This window comes from Pseudophryne corroboree, chromosome 4 (genome assembly GCF_028390025.1).
Source record: "Pseudophryne corroboree isolate aPseCor3 chromosome 4, aPseCor3.hap2, whole genome shotgun sequence".
Lineage (NCBI taxonomy): Eukaryota > Metazoa > Chordata > Amphibia > Anura > Myobatrachidae > Pseudophryne > Pseudophryne corroboree.
Window position 1 is genome coordinate 618,096,538 of NC_086447.1, and position 18,825 is coordinate 618,115,362.

General features: G+C 47.6%; 1 long non-coding RNA gene across 1 annotated transcript in view; it reads left to right on the top strand.

Moving 5' to 3' along the window:
* The window catches only part of LOC134911645 (uncharacterized), a 60,714-nt gene extending 42,460 nt beyond the window's left edge, over positions 1–18,254 (top strand). Inside the window, exon 3 of the long non-coding RNA XR_010176735.1 lies at positions 17,875–18,254. This is a non-coding gene — a long non-coding RNA (uncharacterized LOC134911645). The remainder of the gene's footprint in view (positions 1–17,874) is intronic.
* The last annotated feature ends 571 nt before the right edge of the window (positions 18,255–18,825 follow it).

The window sequence follows — 18,825 nt, forward strand, 5'->3', positions numbered from 1 at the left end:
TCTAGACGCTGCTGCCCACACCATTCCGTCACCCGCTAATCTAGCGGAGGCGCCCAGCATCCTTGCCCGTGGCACTACAGGTGCCAAAATGCCCCCCACACCTTCACCAACGCTACAGTTGACACTACCGTCCACCTAGTCAACCGTGCCCCTATATTCAGTTCATCACCCCTCCCTCCAACAGTCCACCGCGACCCCGCTATCCACAGCTGTCTACTACCCCTAGACGCTGACGCCCACACCAGTCCGTCACCCGCTAATCTAGCGGAGGCGCCCAGCATCCTTGCCCGTGGCACTACAGGTGCCAAAATGCCCGCCACACCTTCACCAACACTACAGTTAACACTACCGTCCACCTAGTCAACCGTGCCCCTATATTCAGTTCATCACCCCTCCCTCCAACGGTCCACCGTGACCCCGCTATCTACAGCCGTCTACTACCCCTAGACGCTGCCGCCCACACCAGTCCGTCACCCGCTAATCTAGCGGAGGCGCCCAGCATCCTTGCCCGTGGCACTACAGGTGCCAAAATGCCCCCCACACCTTCACCAACACTACAGCTGACACTACCGTCCACCTAGTCAACCGTGCCCCTATATTCAGTTCATCACCCCTACCTCCAACGGTCCACCGCGACCCCGCTATCCACAGCCGTCTACTACCTCTAGACGCTGCCGCCCACACCAGTCCGTCACCCGCTAATATAGCGGAGGCGCCCAGCATCCTTGCCCGTGGCACTACAGGTGCCAAAATGCCCCCCACACCTTCACCAACACTACAGTTGACACTACCGTCCACCTAGTCAACCGTGCCCCTATATTCAGTTCATCACCCCTCCCTCCAACGGTCCACCGCGACCCCCCTATCCACAGCCGTCTACTACCTCTAGACGCTGCCGCCCACACCAGTCCGTCACCCGCTAATCTAGCGGAGGCGCCCAGCATCCTTTCCCGTGGCACTACAGGTGCCAAAATGCCCCCCACACCTTCACCAACACTACAGCTGACACTACCGTCCACCTAGTCAACCGTGCCCCTATATTCAGTTCATCACCCCTACCTCCAACGGTCCACCGCGACCCCGCTATCCACAGCCGTATACTACCTCTAGACGCTGCCGCCCACACCAGTCCGTCACCCGCTAATCTAGCGGAGGCACCCAGCATCCTTGCCCGTGGCACTACAGGTGCCAAAATGCCCCCCACACCTTCACCAACACTACAATTGACACTACCGTCCACCTAGTCAACCGTGCCCCTATATTCAGTTCCTCACCCCTCCCTCCAACGGTCCACCGCGACCCCGCTATCCACAGCCGTCTACTACCTCTAGACGCTGCCGCCCACACCAGTCCGTCACCCGCTAATCTAGCGGAGGCGCCCAGCATCCTTGCCCGTGGCACTACAGGTGCCAAAATGCCCCCCACACCTTCACCAACACTACAGTTGACACTACCGTCCACCTAGTCAACCGTGCCCCTATATTCAGTCCATCACCCCTCCCTCCAACGGTCTACCGCGACCCCGCTATCCACAGCCGTCTACTACCTCTAGACGCTGCCGCCCACACCAGTCCGTCACCCGCTAATCTAGCGGAGGCGCCCAGCATCCTTGCCCGTGGCACTACAGGTGCCAAAATGCCCCCCACACCTTCACCAACACTACAGTTGACACTACCGTCCACCTAGTCAACCGTGCCCCTATATTCAGTTCATCACCCCTCCCTCCAATGGCCCACCGCGACCCCGCTATCCACAGCCGTCTACTACCTCTAGACGCTGCCGCCCACACCAGTCCGTCACCCGCTAAACTAGCGGAGGCGCCCAGCATCCTTGCCCGTGGCACTACAGGTGCCAAAATGCCCCCCACACCTTCACCAACACTACAGTTGACACTACCGTCCACCTAGTCAACTGTACCCCTATATTCAGTTCATCACCCCTCCCTCCAACGGTCCACCGCGACCCCGCTATCCACAGCTGTCTACTACCCCTAGACGCTGCCGCCCACACCAGTCCTTCACCCGCTTATCTAGATGAGGCGCCCAGCATCCTTGCCCGTGGCACTACAGGTGCCAAAATGCCCCCCACACCTTCACCAACACTACAGTTAACACTACCGTCCACCTAGTCAACCGTGCCCCTATATTCAGTTCATCACCCCTCCCTCCAACGGTCCACCGCGACCCCGCTATCTTCAGCCGTCTACTACCCCTAGACGCTGCCTCCCACACCAGTCCGTCACCCGCTAATCTAGCGGAGGCGCCCAGCATCCTTGCCCGTGGCACTACAGGTGCCAAAAAGCCCCCCACACCTTCACCAACACTACAGCTGACACTACCGTCCACCTAGTCAACCGTGCCCCTATATTCAGTTCATCACCCCTACCTCCAACGGTCCACCGCGACCCCGCTATCCACAGCCGTCTACTACCTCTAGACGCTGCCGCCCACACCAGTCCGTCACCCGCTAATCTAGCGGAGGCGCCCAGCATCCTTGCCCGTGGCACTACAGGTGCCAAAATGCCCCCCACACCTTCACCAACACTACAGTTGACAGTACCATCCACCTAGTCAACCGTGCCCCTATATTCAGTTCATCACCCCTCCCTCCAACGGTCCACCGCGACCCCGCTATCCACAGCCGTCTACTACCCCTAGACGCTGCCGCCCACACCAGTACGTCACCCGCTAATCTAGTGGAGGCGCCCAGCATCCTTGCCCGTGGCACTACAGGTGCCAAAATGCCCCCCACACCTTCACCAACACTACAATTGACACTACCGTCCACCTAGTCAACCGTGCCCCTATATTCAGTTCCTCACCCCTCCCTCCAACGGTCTACCGCGACCCCGCTATCCACAGCCGTCTACTACCTCTAGACGCTGACGTCCACACCAGTCCGTCACCCGCTAATCTAGTGGAGGCGCCCAGCATCCTTGCCCGTGGCACTACAGGTGCCAAAATGCCCCACACACCTTCACCAACACTACAGCTGACACTACCGTCCACCTAGTCAACCGTGCCCCTATATTCAGTTTATCACCCCTCCCTCCAACGGTCCACCGCGACCCCGCTATCCACAGCCGTCTACTACCTCTAGACGCTGCCGCCCACACCAGTCCGTCACCCGCTAAACTAGCGGAGGCGCCCAGCATCCTTGCCCGTGGCACTACAGGTGCCAAAATGCCCCCCACAATTCACCAACACTACAGTTGACACTACCGTCCACCTAGTCAACCGTGCCCCTATATTCAGTTCATCACCCCTCCCTCCAACGGTCCACCGTGACCCCGCTATCCACAGCCGTCTACTACCTCTAGACGCTGCCGCCCACACCAGTCCGTCACCCGCTAATCTAGCGGAGGCGTCCAGCATCCTTGCCCGTGGCACTACAGGTGCCAAAATGCCCCCCACACCTTCACCAACACTACAGTTGACACTACCGTCCACCTAGTCAACCGTGCCCCTATATTCAGTTCATCACCCCTCTCTCTAACGGTCCACCGTGACCCCGCTATCCACAGCCGTCTACTACCTCTAGACGCTGCCGCCCACACCAGTCCGTCACCCGCTAATCTAGCGGAAGCGCCCAGCATCCTTGCCCGTTGCAGTACAGGTGCCAAAATGCCCCCCACGCCTTCACCAACACTACAGCTGACACTACCGTCCACCTAGTCAACCGTGCCCCTATATTCAGTTCATCACCCCTCCCTCCAACGGTCCACCGCGACCCCGCTATCCACAGCCGTCTACTACCCCTAGACGCTGCCGCCCACACCAGTCCGTCACCCGCTAATCTAGCGGAGGCGCCCAGCATCCTTGCCCGTGGCACTACAGGTGCCAAAATGCCCCCCACACCTTCACCAACACTACAGTTAACACTACCGTCCACCTAGTCAACCGTGCCCCTATATTGAGTTCATCACCCCTCCCTCCAACGGTCCACCGCGACCCCGCTATCCACAGCCGTCTACTACCCCTAGACGCTGCCACCCACACCAGTCCGTCACCCGCTAATCTAGCGGAGGCGCCCAGCATCCTTGCCCGTGGCACTACAGGTGCCAAAATGCCCCCCACACCTTCACCAACACTACAGCTGACACTACCGTCCACCTAGTCAACCGTGCCCCTATATTCAGTTCATCACCCCTACCTCCAACGGTCCACCGCGACCCCGCTATCCACAGCCGTCTACTACCCCTAGACGCTGCCGTCCACACCAGTCCGTCACCCGCTAATCTAGTGGAGGCGCCCAGCATCCTTGCCCGTGGCACTACAGGTGCCAAAATGCCCCCCACACCTTCACCAACACTACAATTGACACTACCGTCCACCTAGTCAACCGTGCCCCTATATTCAGTTCCTCACCCCTCCCTCCAACGGTCCACCGTGACCCCGCTATCCACAGCCGTCTACTACCTTTAGACGCTGCCGCCCACACCAGTCCGTCACCCGCTAATCTAGCGGAGGCGCCCAGCATCCTTGCCCGTGGAACTACAGGTGCCAAAATGCCCCACACACCTTCACCAACACTACAGCTGACACTACCGTCCACCTAGTCAACCGTGCCCCTATATTCAGTTCATCACCCCTCCCTCCAACGGTCCACCGCGACCCCGCTATCCACAGCCATCTACTACCTCTAGACGCTGCCGCCCACACCAGTCCGTCACCCGCTAATCTAGCGGAGGCGCCCAGCATCCTTGCCCGTAGCGCTACAGGTGCCAAAATGCCCCCCACACCTTCACCAACACTACAGTTGACACTACCGTCCACCTAGTCAACCGTGCCCCTATATTCAGTTCATCACCCCTCCCTCCAACGGTCCACCGCGACCCCGCTATCCACAGCCGTCTACTACCTCTAGACGCTGCCGCCCACACCAGTCCGTCACCCGCTAATCTAGCGGAGGTGCCCAGCATCCTTGCCCGTGGCACTACAGGTGCCAAAATGCCCCCCACACCTTCACCAACACTACAGTTAACACTACCGTCCACCTAGTCAACCGTGCCCCTATATTCAGTTCATCACCCCTCCCTCCAACGGTCCACCGCGACCCCGCTATCCACAGCCGTCTACTACCCCTAGACGCTGCCGCCCACACCAGTCCGTCACCCGCTAATCTAGCGGAGGCGCCCAGCATCCTTGCCCGTGGCACTACAGGTGCCAAAATGCCCCCCACACCTTCACCAACACTACAGTTGACACTACGTCCACCTAGTCAACCGTGCCCCTATATTCAGTTCATCACCCCTCCCTCCAACGGTCCACCGTGACCCCGCTATCCACAGCCGTCTACTACCTCTAGACGCTGCCGCCCACACCAGTCCGTCACCCGCTAATCTAGCGGAGGCGCCCAGCATCCTTGCCCGTGGCACTACAGGTGCCAAAATGCCCCCCACACCTTCACCAACACTACAGCTGACACTACCGTCCACCTTGTTAACCCTGCCCCTATATTCAGTTCATCACCCCTCCCTCCAACGGTCCACCGCAACCCCGCTATCCACAGCCGTCTACTACCTCTAGACGCTGCCGCCCACACCAGTCCGTCACCCGCTAATCTAGCGGAGGCGCCCAGCATCCTTGCCCGTGGCACTACAGGTGCCAAAATGCCCCCCACACCTTCACCAACACTACAGTTGACACTACCGTCCACCTAGTCAACCTTGCCCCCGCGACCCCGCTATCCACAGCCGTCTACTACCCCTAGATGCATCCGCCTAAAACGATACTCGTTTAATACATTGCATTCGCCAGTTTAATTTATGTTTAAATTTAAAAAATGTGCCTTATACATTTTAAATAAGCATAATCTCTTTATATAAATAATGAAATTTGAATCCAACCAGTCATAAATTTTAATACACCCATCTTGAAATATTATTGGCTCGACCCCACATCATCTAAAATCATTAGCCCATATACTCTGACATCAAGGGTTCCACAGAAATATCCAATAAAAAATTGAATTTTTAAAAACAAATATTTATGTTTCCTCCACTAAAATTATCTGCGTTATATGTCAGTTGACGTCCCTCATTATAGCTTATAAAAGCAAAGTCCCGCCATAGATTAGGCGCCATTTCCATCTGACTTGGTAGACATCGAGATAGCCTCTTGAACTTGGACAAGCGTCTTGAACTTGGCTTCATCGTCCTGAACTTGGCCTGATTGTCTTCTACTTGGCTTTCCACAAAATTCGAATAAGCAGAGGAAGATATTTCCATCACACATTTTCAAAGCATATTTCAGGTAAGCTACATTTAAAATTTTATTTCCTATTTTTGACCATTTTTTTTTAATATACATTAAACAGATAGATATATATATATATATATAAATATATATATATATATATATATATATATATAATTTATTATTTAATTATTGATACTTTAGGACTATATCAAATTAGGGGAGGGTCGAGAGGGGAATAAGTCACGTTGGCACCACATATAATATTTTACCTTACTAACTCGACAAACATTGGCCATCCAGGCATACTGACAGCGCATCACCCCAGCGCTGCACTGTTTACCCCACAGTAGGCTTATCATATTGTATTTTCCCACCCAGCCAGTTGAGCAAACAGTGGAGGTGATTACTAAACTGTCTATGATACATAGTTTTAGCGTATTCTATTCATACTCGCTCATTTTTTTTTTTTTTAAACTGGCATTGTGGGTGCATATGCTGCCTGGCACTTTGTGGGCATTTCTCAACAGGCACTGTGGGTGAAAATGATAACTGGCATTGTGGGTGCATATGCTGCCTGGCACTGTGTGGGCATTTCTCAACTGGCACTGTGGGTGAAAATGATAACTGGCATTGTGGGTGCATATGCTGCCTGGCACTGTGTGGGCATTTCTCAACTGGCACTCTGGTGTAAAATGATAACTGGCATTGTGGGTGCATATGCTGCCTGGCACTGTGTGGGCATTTCTCAACTGGCACTGTGGGTGAAAATGATAACTGGCATTGTGGGTGCATATGCTGCCTGGCACTGTGTGGGCATTTCTCAACAGGCACTGTGGGTGAAAATGATAACTGGCATTGTGGGTGCATATGCTGCCTTGCACTGTGTGGGCATTTCTCAACTGGCACTCTGGTGTAAAATGATAACTGGCATTGTGGGTGCATATGCTGCCTGGCACTGTGTGGGTATTTCTCAACTGGCACTCTGGTGTAAAATGATAACTGGCATTGTGGGTGCATATGCTGCCTTGCACTGTGTGGGCATTTCTCAACTGGCACTCTGGTGTAAAATGATAACTGGCATTGTGGGTGCATATGCTGCCTGGCACTGTGTGGGCATTTCTCAACTGGCACTCTGGTGTAAAATGATAACTGGCATTGTGGGTGCATATGCTGCCTGGCACTGTGTGGGCATTTCTCAACTGGCACTCTGGTGTAAAATGATAACTGGCATTGTGGGTGCATATGCTGCCTGGCACTGTGTGGGCATTTCTCAACTGGCACTCTGGTGTAAAATGATAACTGGCATTGTGGGTGCATATGCTGCCTGGCACTGTGTGGGCATTTCTCAACTAGCACTCTGGTGTAAAATGATAACTGGCATTGTGGGTGCATATGCTACCTGGCACTGTGTGGGCATTTCTCAACTGGCACTGTGGGTGAAAATGATAACTGGCATTGAGGGTGCATATGCTGCCTGGCACTGTGTGGGCATTTCTCAACTGGCACTCTGGTGTAAAATGATAACTGGCATTGTGGGTGCATATGCTGCCTGGCACTGTGTGGGCATTTCTCAACTGGCACTGTGGGTGAAAATGGTAACTGGCATTGTGGGTGCATATGCTGCCTGGCACTGTGTGGGCATTTCTCAACTGGCACTCTGGTGTAAAATGATAACAAGCATTGTGGGTGCATATGCTGCCTTGCACTGTGTGGGCATTTCTCAACTGGCACTCTGGTGTAAAATGATAACTGGCATTGTGGGTGCATATGCTGCCTGGCACTGTGTGGGCATTTCTCAACTGGCACTCTGGTGTAAAATGATAACTGGCATTGTGGGTGCATATGCTGCCTGGCACTGTGTGGGCATTTCTCAACTGGCACTCTGGTGTAAAATGATAACTAGCATTGTGGGTGCATATGCTGCCTTGCACTGTGTGGGCATTTCTCAACTGGCACTCTGGTGTAAAATGATAACTGGCATTGTGGGTGCATATGCTGCATGGCACTGTGTGGGCATTTCTCAACTGGCACTGTGGGTGAAAATGATAACTGGCATTGTGTGTGCATATGCTGCCTGGCACTGTGTGGGCATTTCTCAACTGGCACTGTGGGTGAAAATGATAACTGGCATTGTGTGTGCATATGCTGCCTGGCACTGTGTGGGCATTTCTCAACTGGCACTCTGGTGTAAAATGATAACTGGCATTGTGGGTGCATATGCTGCATGGCACTGTGTGGGCATTTCTCAACTGGCACTGTGGGTGAAAATGATAACTGGCATTGTGTGTGCATATGCTGCCTGGCACTGTGTGGGCATTTCTCAACTGGCACTGTGGGTGAAAATGATAACTGGCATTGTGTGTGCATATGCTGCCTGGCACTGTGTGGGCATTTCTCAACTGGCACTCTGGTGTAAAATGATAACTGGCATTGTGGGTGCATATGCTACCTGGCACTGTGTGGGCATTTCTCAACTGGCACTGTGGGTGAAAATGATAACTGGCATTGTGGGTGCATATGCTGCCTGGCACTGTGTGGGCATTTCTCAACTGGCACTCTGGTGTAAAATGATAATTGTCATTGTGGGTGCATATGCTGCCTGGCACTCTGTGGGCATTTCTCAACTGGCACTGTGGGTGAAAATGATAACTGGCATTGTGGGTGCATATGCTGCCTGGCACTGTGTGGGCATTTCTCAACTGGCACTCTGGTGTAAAATGATAACTGGCATTGTGGGTGCATATGCTGCCTGGCACTGTGTGGGCATTTCTCAACTGGCACTCTGGTGTAAAATGATAACTAGCATTGTGGGTGCATATGCTGCCTTGCACTGTGTGGGCATTTCTCAACTGGCACTCTGGTGTAAAATGATAACTGGCATTGTGGGTGCATATGCTGCCTGGCACTGTGTGGGCATTTCTCAACTGGCACTCTGGTGTAAAATGATAACTGACATTGTGGGTGTTTATGCTGCTTGGCACTGTGTGAGCATTTCTCAACTGGCACTGTGGGTGAAAATGATAACTGGCATTGTGTGTGCATATGCTGCCTGGCACTGTGTGGGCATTTCTCAACTGGCACTGTGGGTGAAAATGATAACTGGCATTGTGTGTGCATATGCTGCCTGGCACTGTGTGGGCATTTCTCAACTGGCACTCTGGTGTAAAATGATAACTGGCATTGTGGGTGCATATGCTGCCTGGCACTGTGTGGGCATTTCTCAACTGGCACTCTGGTGTAAAATGATAACTGGCATTGTGGGTGCATATGCTGCCTGGCACTGTGTGGGCATTTCTCAACTGGCACTCTGGTGTAAAATGATAATTGTCATTGTGGGTGCATATGCTGCCTGGCACTCTGTGGGCATTTCTCAACTGGCACTCTGGTGTAAAATGCTAACTGGCATTGTGGGTGCATATGCTGCATGGCACTGTGTGGGCATTTCTCAACTGGCACTGTGGGTGAAAATGTTAACTGGCATTGTGTGTGCATATGCTGCCTGGCACTGTGTGGGCATTTCTCAACTGGCACTCTGGTGTAAAATGATAACTGGCATTGTGGGTGCATATGCTGCCTGGCACTGTGTGGGCATTTCTCAACTGGCACTCTGGTGTAAAATGATAACTGGCATTGTGGGTGCATATGCTGCCTGGCACTGTGTGGGCATTTCTCAACTGGCACTGTGGATGAAAATGATAACTGGCATTGTGGGTGCATATGCTGCCTGGCACTGTGTGGGTATTTCTCAACTGGCACTCTGGTGTAAAATGATAACTGGCATTGTGGGTGCATATGCTGCCTGGCACTGTGTGGGCATTTCTCAACTGGCACTCTGGTGTAAAATGATAACTGGCATTGTGGGTGCATATGCTGCCTGGCACTGTGTGGGCATTTCTCAACTGGCACTCTGGTGTAAAATGATAACTGGCATTGTGGGTGCATATGCTGCATGGCACTGTGTGGGCATTTCTCAACTGGCACTGTGGGTGAAAATGATAACTGGCATTGTGTGTGCATATGCTGCCTGGCACTGTGTGGGCATTTCTCAACTGGCACTGTGGGTGAAAATGATAACTGGCATTGTGTGTGCATATGCTGCCTGGCACTGTGTGGGCATTTCTCAACTGGCACTCTGGTGTAAAATGATAACTGGCATTGTGGGTGCATATGCTGCCTGGCACTGTGTGGGCATTTCTCAACTGGCACTCTGGTGTAAAATGATAACTGGCATTGTGGGTGCATATGCTGCATGGCACTGTGTGGGCATTTCTCAACTGGCACTGTGGGTGAAAATGATAACTGGCATTGTGTGTGCATATGCTGCCTGGCACTGTGTGGGCATTTCTCAACTGGCACTGTGGGTGAAAATGATAACTGGCATTGTGTGTGCATATGCTGCCTGGCACTGTGTGGGCATTTCTCAACTGGCACTCTGGTGTAAAATGATAACTGGCATTGTGGGTGCATATGCTACCTGGCACTGTGTGGGCATTTCTCAACTGGCACTGTGGGTGAAAATGATAACTGGCATTGTGGGTGCATATGCTGCCTGGCACTGTGTGGGCATTTCTCAACTGGCACTCTGGTGTAAAATGATAATTGTCATTGTGGGTGCATATGCTGCCTGGCACTCTGTGGGCATTTCTCAACTGGCACTGTGGGTGAAAATGATAACTGGCATTGTGGGTGCATATGCTGCCTGGCACTGTGTGGGCATTTCTCAACTGGCACTCTGGTGTAAAATGATAACTGGCATTGTGGGTGCATATGCTGCCTGGCACTGTGTGGGCATTTCTCAACTGGCACTCTGGTGTAAAATGATAACTAGCATTGTGGGTGCATATGCTGCCTTGCACTGTGTGGGCATTTCTCAACTGGCACTCTGGTGTAAAATGATAACTGGCATTGTGGGTGCATATGCTGCCTGGCACTGTGTGGGCATTTCTCAACTGGCACTCTGGTGTAAAATGATAACTGACATTGTGGGTGTTTATGCTGCATGGCACTGTGTGGGCATTTCTCAACTGGCACTGTGGGTGAAAATGATAACTGGCATTGTGTGTGCATATGCTGCCTGGCACTGTGTGGGCATTTCTCAACTGGCACTGTGGGTGAAAATGATAACTGGCATTGTGTGTGCATATGCTGCCTGGCACTGTGTGGGCATTTCTCAACTGGCACTCTGGTGTAAAATGATAACTGGCATTGTGGGTGCATATGCTGCCTGGCACTGTGTGGGCATTTCTCAACTGGCACTCTGGTGTAAAATGATAACTGGCATTGTGGGTGCATATGCTACCTGGCACTGTGTGGGCATTTCTCAACTGGCACTGTGGGTGAAAATGATAACTGGCATTGTGGGTGCATATGCTGCCTGGCACTGTGTGGGCATTTCTCAACTGGCACTCTGGTGTAAAATGATAATTGTCATTGTGGGTGCATATGCTGCCTGGCACTCTGTGGGCATTTCTCAACTGGCACTGTGGGTGAAAATGATAACTGGCATTGTGGGTGCATATGCTGCCTGGCACTGTGTGGGCATTTCTCAACTGGCACTCTGGTGTAAAATGATAACTGGCATTGTGGGTGCATATGCTGCCTGGCACTGTGTGGGCATTTCTCAACTGGCACTCTGGTGTAAAATGATAACTGGCATTGTGGGTGCATATGCTGCCTGGCACTGTGTGGGCATTTCTCAACTGGCACTCTGGTGTAAAATGATAACTGGCATTGTGGGTGCATATGCAGCATGGCACTGTGTGGGCATTTCTCAACTGGCACTGTGGGTGAAAATGTTAACTGGCATTGTAGGTGCATATGCTGCCTGGCACTGTGTGGGCATTTCTCAACTGGCACTCTGGTGTAAAATGATAACTGGCATTGTGGGTGCATATGCTGCCTGGCACTGTGTGGGCATTTCTCAACTGGCACTCTGGTGTAAAATGATAACTGGCATTGTGGGTGCATATGCTGCCTGGCACTGTGTGGGCATTTCTCAACTGGCACTGTGGATGAAAATGATAACTGGCATTGTGGGTGCATATGCTGCCTGGCACTGTGTGGGCATTTCTCAACTGGCACTCTGGTGTAAAATGATAACTGGCATTGTGGGTGCATATGCTGCCTGGCACTGTGTGGGCATTTCTCAACTGGCACTCTGGTGTAAAATGATAACTGGCATTGTGGGTGCATATGCTGCCTGGCACTGTGTGGGCATTTCTCAACTGGCACTCTGGTGTAAAATGATAACTGGCATTGTGGGTGCATATGCTGCATGGCACTGTGTGGGCATTTCTCAACTGGCACTGTGGGTGAAAATGATAACTGGCATTGTGTGTGCATATGCTGCCTGGCACTGTGTGGGCATTTCTCAACTGGCACTCTGGTGTAAAATGATAAATGGCATTGTGGGTGCATATGCTGCCTGGCACTGTGTGGGCATTTCTCAACTGGCACTGTGGATGAAAATGATAACTGGCATTGTGGGTGCATATGCTGCCTGGCACTGTGTGGGCATTTCTCAACTGGCACTCTGGTGTAAAATGATAACTGGCATTGTGGGTGCATATGCTGCCTGGCACTGTGTGGGCATTTCTCAACTGGCACTGTGGGTGAAAATGATAACTGGCATTGTGGGTGCATATGCTGCCTGGCACTGTGTGGGCATTTCTCAACTGGCACTCTGGTGTAAAATGATAATTGGCATTGTGGGTGCATATGCTGCCTGGCACTGTGTGGGCATTTCTCAACTGGCACTCTGGTGTAAAATGATAACTGGCATTGTGGGTGCATATGCTGCCTGGCACTGTGTGGGCATTTCTCAACCGGCAGTGTGCGTGCAAATGTTAACTTGCATATGTGGTCATATGTGTATTTAGCAAACTGCAGATATGTATAAGCCAACCACAAAGATTAAGTGTATCACGTCCAACCATTATGTGTATCTGACCCACATGTACATTGTCCATGCACCATTTGGCATGTGTAAAGACAATTATTTGTGAATTAACAACAAAAGGCCCACCCTAATAAAACCACTTCATAAAAAATTTGAATTTCCACACTGAATGTGACAAATATCAAATGCTCCACTTGGCTGTGTAACACAGTCCAGCTCTGAGTCAACACAGGTATCCGTTCAGTTTATCGACCTACACTACCATCAACACACTACCACTGGCTGTGACAGGGGGACAGACAGCGAGAAGCACAATTTAAAAATGTAATTGCTAAATAAATGGTATGTGACACAGTTTAATGGGGTTGATTGGCATGGCACTCTGACACGGTTTGCTTAGTTGAAGGCGAACACTCCGAAGTAGCAAGTAATGTATTTTTTATAATTATTACTCATGTTGAAACAACTGTAAACAATATGTACTGAGTTCAACACCAGTCTTTGGCATGTTATGTGCATATATGCTTTATCTCATTGTCCTGAAAATGTAAAAATAGTTAATTTTAAATTAGTTTTTATAGCACTAGACATTAAAATGTTTTTAACATGTAATTTTTATGTTTATAATAAACAATTAAGTCAAGCAAATATTGTATAATATAATATAGCTAATGATATATATATTTATATATATATAATATATATGTACACACACACCTATATATATTGATATTTAAAATCAGATTTTATTATTTTTAAATATTCACATTGTTTTTATTTAATTAATGTTTCAGTGTTTAATGTTTAATACTGTAACTGTTCACAGTTTTTTTCAGGAATGTCCAAAGAGCGCCGACGTTCCACTGCCAGTAAAGAGCAACAGGCAATGTCTTCCTCACAACCATTTGGAGGTTCTGAAACCCAGGGTCAAAATACACAGGAAGAAGAAGACCCAGATGAGGGACCTAGCGTACGAGCTCCTAACTTCAGCGATGAAGAAAGTCTTGCACTCATCAATGCAGTAATTATGCACAGTTCTCTTCTGTTTGGGCCACAGGCAACAAATGTGCAGCTCAAGAATTCAACTTGGGAACAGATTGTCAAAGCTGTGAAGGATGCTGGAGGTAATGATAGGAGCATCGACAGCTGCAAGAAAAGACTTAGAGATTGCAGACCGATGACTCAACTGAAGATTAATTCCAAAAATAAAAAATTGAAGGAGTGGGAAAAGAAAACAAAGGACTACTTCCTGTTGGTTGAGGAAGAAAGTCCATCCATGAGGGAGAAGGTGCAGAAAGTTGATACTCCACACAAGAGAAAAACACCCCATTAGAAAGGACAATCCACCTTGAGTGAAGTTTTACCCCAAAAAAAGAGAAAAATACTTTTCTCTCCTGTCAAGGGCGATGAAACACAAAGTTCACCAGCTGAAGGACCTGCGGGAGACATCAGTATTGCCATGCCTGCGGGATACTCTGATATTCCTAAGAATGTAGGAGAGTCCGCTATTCACAGGCCTGTTGAGGAGTCTGATATTTACATGCAAACACTAGAGTCCGATATTGCAATGCCTGCTGGAGAGTCCAACATTGCAAAGCCTGCTGTAGAATCAGACATTGCAACGCGTGATGTAGAGTCCGACATTGCCATGCCTGCTGGAGAGTCCGATACTGGCAGTCCTGCTGGAGAGTCCGACATTGCAATGCGTGGTGGGGAGCCCGAGATTGCCAGGCCTACTGGAGAGTCCAACATTGCAACGCCTGCTGGAGAATCAGACATTGCAACGCCTGCTGGAGAATCAGACATTGCAACGCCTGATGTAGAGTCCGACATTGCCATGCCTGCTGGAGAGTCCCAAATTGCCAGGCCTACTGGAGAGTCCAACATTGCAACGCCTGTTGGAGAATCAGACATTGCAACGCCTGATGTAGAGTCCGACATTGCCATGCCTGCTGGAGAGTCCGATACTGGCAGTCCTGCTGGAGAATCCGACATTGCAATGCGTGGTGGGGAGCCCGAGATTGCCAGGCCTACTGGAGAGTCCAACATTGCAACGCCTGCTGGAGAATCAGACATTGCAACGCCTGATGTAGAGTCCGACATTGCCATGCCTGCTGGAGAGTCCCAAATTGCCAGGCCTACTGGAGAGTCCAACATTGCAACGCTTGTTGGAGAATCAGACATTGCAACGCCTGATGTAGAGTCCGACATTGCCATGCCTGCTGGAGAGTCCCAAATTGCCAGGCCTACTGGAGAGTCCAACATTGCAACGCCTGTTGGAGAATCAGACATTGCAACGCCTGATGTAGAGTCCGACATTGCCATGCCTGCTGGAGAGTCCCACATTGCCAGGCCTACTGGAGAGTCCAACATTGCAACGCCTGTTGGAGAATCAGACATTGCAACGCCTGATGTAGAGTCCGAGCTTGCCAGGCCTGCTGGAGAGTCCCACATTGCCAGGCCTGCTGGAGAGTCAGACATTGCAACCCGTGAAGGAGAGTCCGAGCTTGCCAGGCCTGCTGGAGATTTGCATATTGCCGACCATTTCATAGCACTGAGCATAGAAGATAGAGATATTGTCACACAAGCACATGTAGACCGTGCCCATCATGAAACACATGGAGGAAATATTCAATCCATTGAACCTGGTATTCCACAAACCACTGCATCTGAACAAACGTTAACAGATAGGGAATATATGCAACATTCATTTTCAATAATTAGCCATGAAATTCAAACAATGTCACTGAGGATGGATGAACATTATTTAAGACTGTCGCAGAGAATGGACCAGATTCAAGAGACACAGAGTGTACATGCCCAGTTGATGATCACAATTGGGAGAAGTATTGACTATCCGAAAGACAGGCTCAGTGGAATACCCTGTTGGGTCAGTTTCATTTGGGATTACTGCACCTCCTTAGCTGGCAACAACAAGCAAATGTGAACACAGCACTGATTGCCACTAACCTTCATCAAATGGCTGAATCTGGCAGAGGATCAGCTCGAGACAACACTACGACCACACCAGAACATGTGCAAGCAACATCAACTCAGACTGATGCTTTTGAACCTTTCAGAACACCTCCATTTGACTATGATCTGTTGTATAGGATTCAATAAGCATATGACAGATGGAGAAACGGTCAACGTACCCCTGATCCTGACCATGATCAAGATACATGAATGAAAACCTAATGGAAATGAAGGTACCCCTACTGTATATTTTAAATTTGTAAGGAATATAATTCTATAAATAAAAAACACTCTCACCTTACAAATATAATTACCTTTTTTTTTTTTAAATAACTATAATAAAATAATATTATAAATAAAAGCAACTTTTTTAATTTTCGGACACCTTTATGGTGAACCAAGTAACCATGCTATTCTCCACTATACAACTCTCAGTCTGTCAGTGTGCTGCTTACTGCAACCTAAATCACACTCTTAACATAATGTCACTGTCATATGCATACCTGTTTTCCCAGACATATCATGCATGTCTGTGCTGCTGGGCCACCCTTAGGGTTGTGATGGGTGTGTTACCCATAGAGTCTTTGTTCACAGATTATAAATTATATTTGTACCAGGTATGTTGTCAATTGGACTATGCATTTCAGAGTTGTCCTTCATCCTGATATGATATTTTCCCCTATAACCATCGAGTCTATCTCATTTTTGCATTTTATATATATATATAGCTTAGTAACATTTTATACAAAAAAAATCATACTTGAATGCTAATGCGTTCATGTAAAACAGGGCTGGCCAAACCGGTCCTCAAGATCTACCAACAGGTCACGTTTTCCATGCCTTCTGGAGATCTGTAGAATTGTCAGTTAGGAATGAATGCAGCACATCTTGATTTGTAATGACTACACCTGTGCACCAGCTAGGTGGTCTTGAAAATGTGAACTGTTGGTAGATCTCAAGGACCGTTTTGGCCAGCCCTGATGTAAAAACATTTACAATATAGAAAAATTTATGTATGTCCTGAATCTGGCTTTTGATATTTAATTTTTTATATACTCTGAATATTTTTTCTGCAAAATTTTCGCTGCTATCTGTAAAATTAATACATATTTACATGTGTGTGTGCTTTACTCAAAACAAGTGCACAACATGAATCATTAAAAGCGTATATTAAGACATATTTGAAGACGTGATATGTAGTGAAATGAGATTAGGTAATTTGTAAAATGATAGACATAACACTACTGTGTCTGCAGAGCTGAATCATGTTTGTTAAATTAATAAAAAATATATTAAGCATTGAAATAGTGTGCATTGTACGTAGTTACAAAAGAATGTGCATTTGCATGTCTACATTAGTGGGTCATGTTAGAGCATCACAATCTACAATTTTATTTAAACATGCCCACTATTTAAATATATATTTGGAATGACCTAGTTATATATTTACATTAACCAAATATTTTATTTCAAATATATATAATATATTTATTTAATATCAATACATTTTTTTAACAAATATTGACATTATCATGTGCTTTATTTAAAAAAAGGATTTTAGTCATAATCTTTAAAAAAAACTTGAAATTATTATGTATGCATGTACATTTTCAACAGTTGTTTTTGGATCAAATAACTAATTTTCACGTTTAGTGTACCATAATAATCATCAAAAAATTTAAATGTTGTACAGTATTTAATGTGATATATATTGCATTAGTTTTAAACTTATTTAACAAATATTAAAAATATTTAATGAAATCATTTTAATTGTTTGTTTGTTTTTTATTTCCATAACAGAATAACATGATTGACACTTTCGGATGGACCTCTGCACAGAACAAAGTGAACGGGCTCAAGCGGAATATGTTGCATTATAAATCATTAATAAAAAACATTGCTATTATCTTTCGTTTATTATTTATAAAGTACTGTGCGGATAATACGTTTTTAATTTTGGTAAATTTTTATTGAAGTCAACGTAATAAAGATCCAACGTAACATGATATCTTAACAGTTGTTGGTGCTTTGATATTTTATAAAAATGTATATATAAAAATAATATGTAAGCTTGATTATATTTTCAAGGAATGATTCCTCTGGAGATAGACATTTTTGAAGTTTCCTTGTTGAACTTGCTTGATTTTTTATTTTTTTTCAAACTGTGGATATATAAAAATTTTAGATCATTAATTACGCAAAACATTATTTTCATGGAATGTAAAGATTATATTTTTGGACTAAATTACAAAAAGTAATAATTATTAAAATATATATGTTTTCATATCACTGTGATGACTGCATTATTATATTTCTATTATCCATAAATATTAGTATTATAAGTAATATACAAGGGATAAAGAATATTATTAAAGCTATATACATTAAAATGAATCTAATGAAATTTTGATGTATAAATTGGCAAAATAAATCCTGTATTCAAGAACACAAAAAAAAGGTTACATCAACAAAATTTACGCTAAATGTTAACTATTTATTTAAATGCATAATTGAGTTATGAATACAACCGTGAAACATAGAGCTTTGCAGGTAAATTTGAATCTGTTGGCAAATGACTCGGTTTTTTAATACTACAGTTGTGGACCAATTCTTTTTCCAATGGCATACTCAGACACCAGCAAGTAATAAATATAATGTTGCACAATGAGGACTTAAGTTTATGTAAGAAGAAAATAAAAATATTCACATGGTAACTGTGGGGTCCAATTGCGGCTCGGACAACAATAAGGT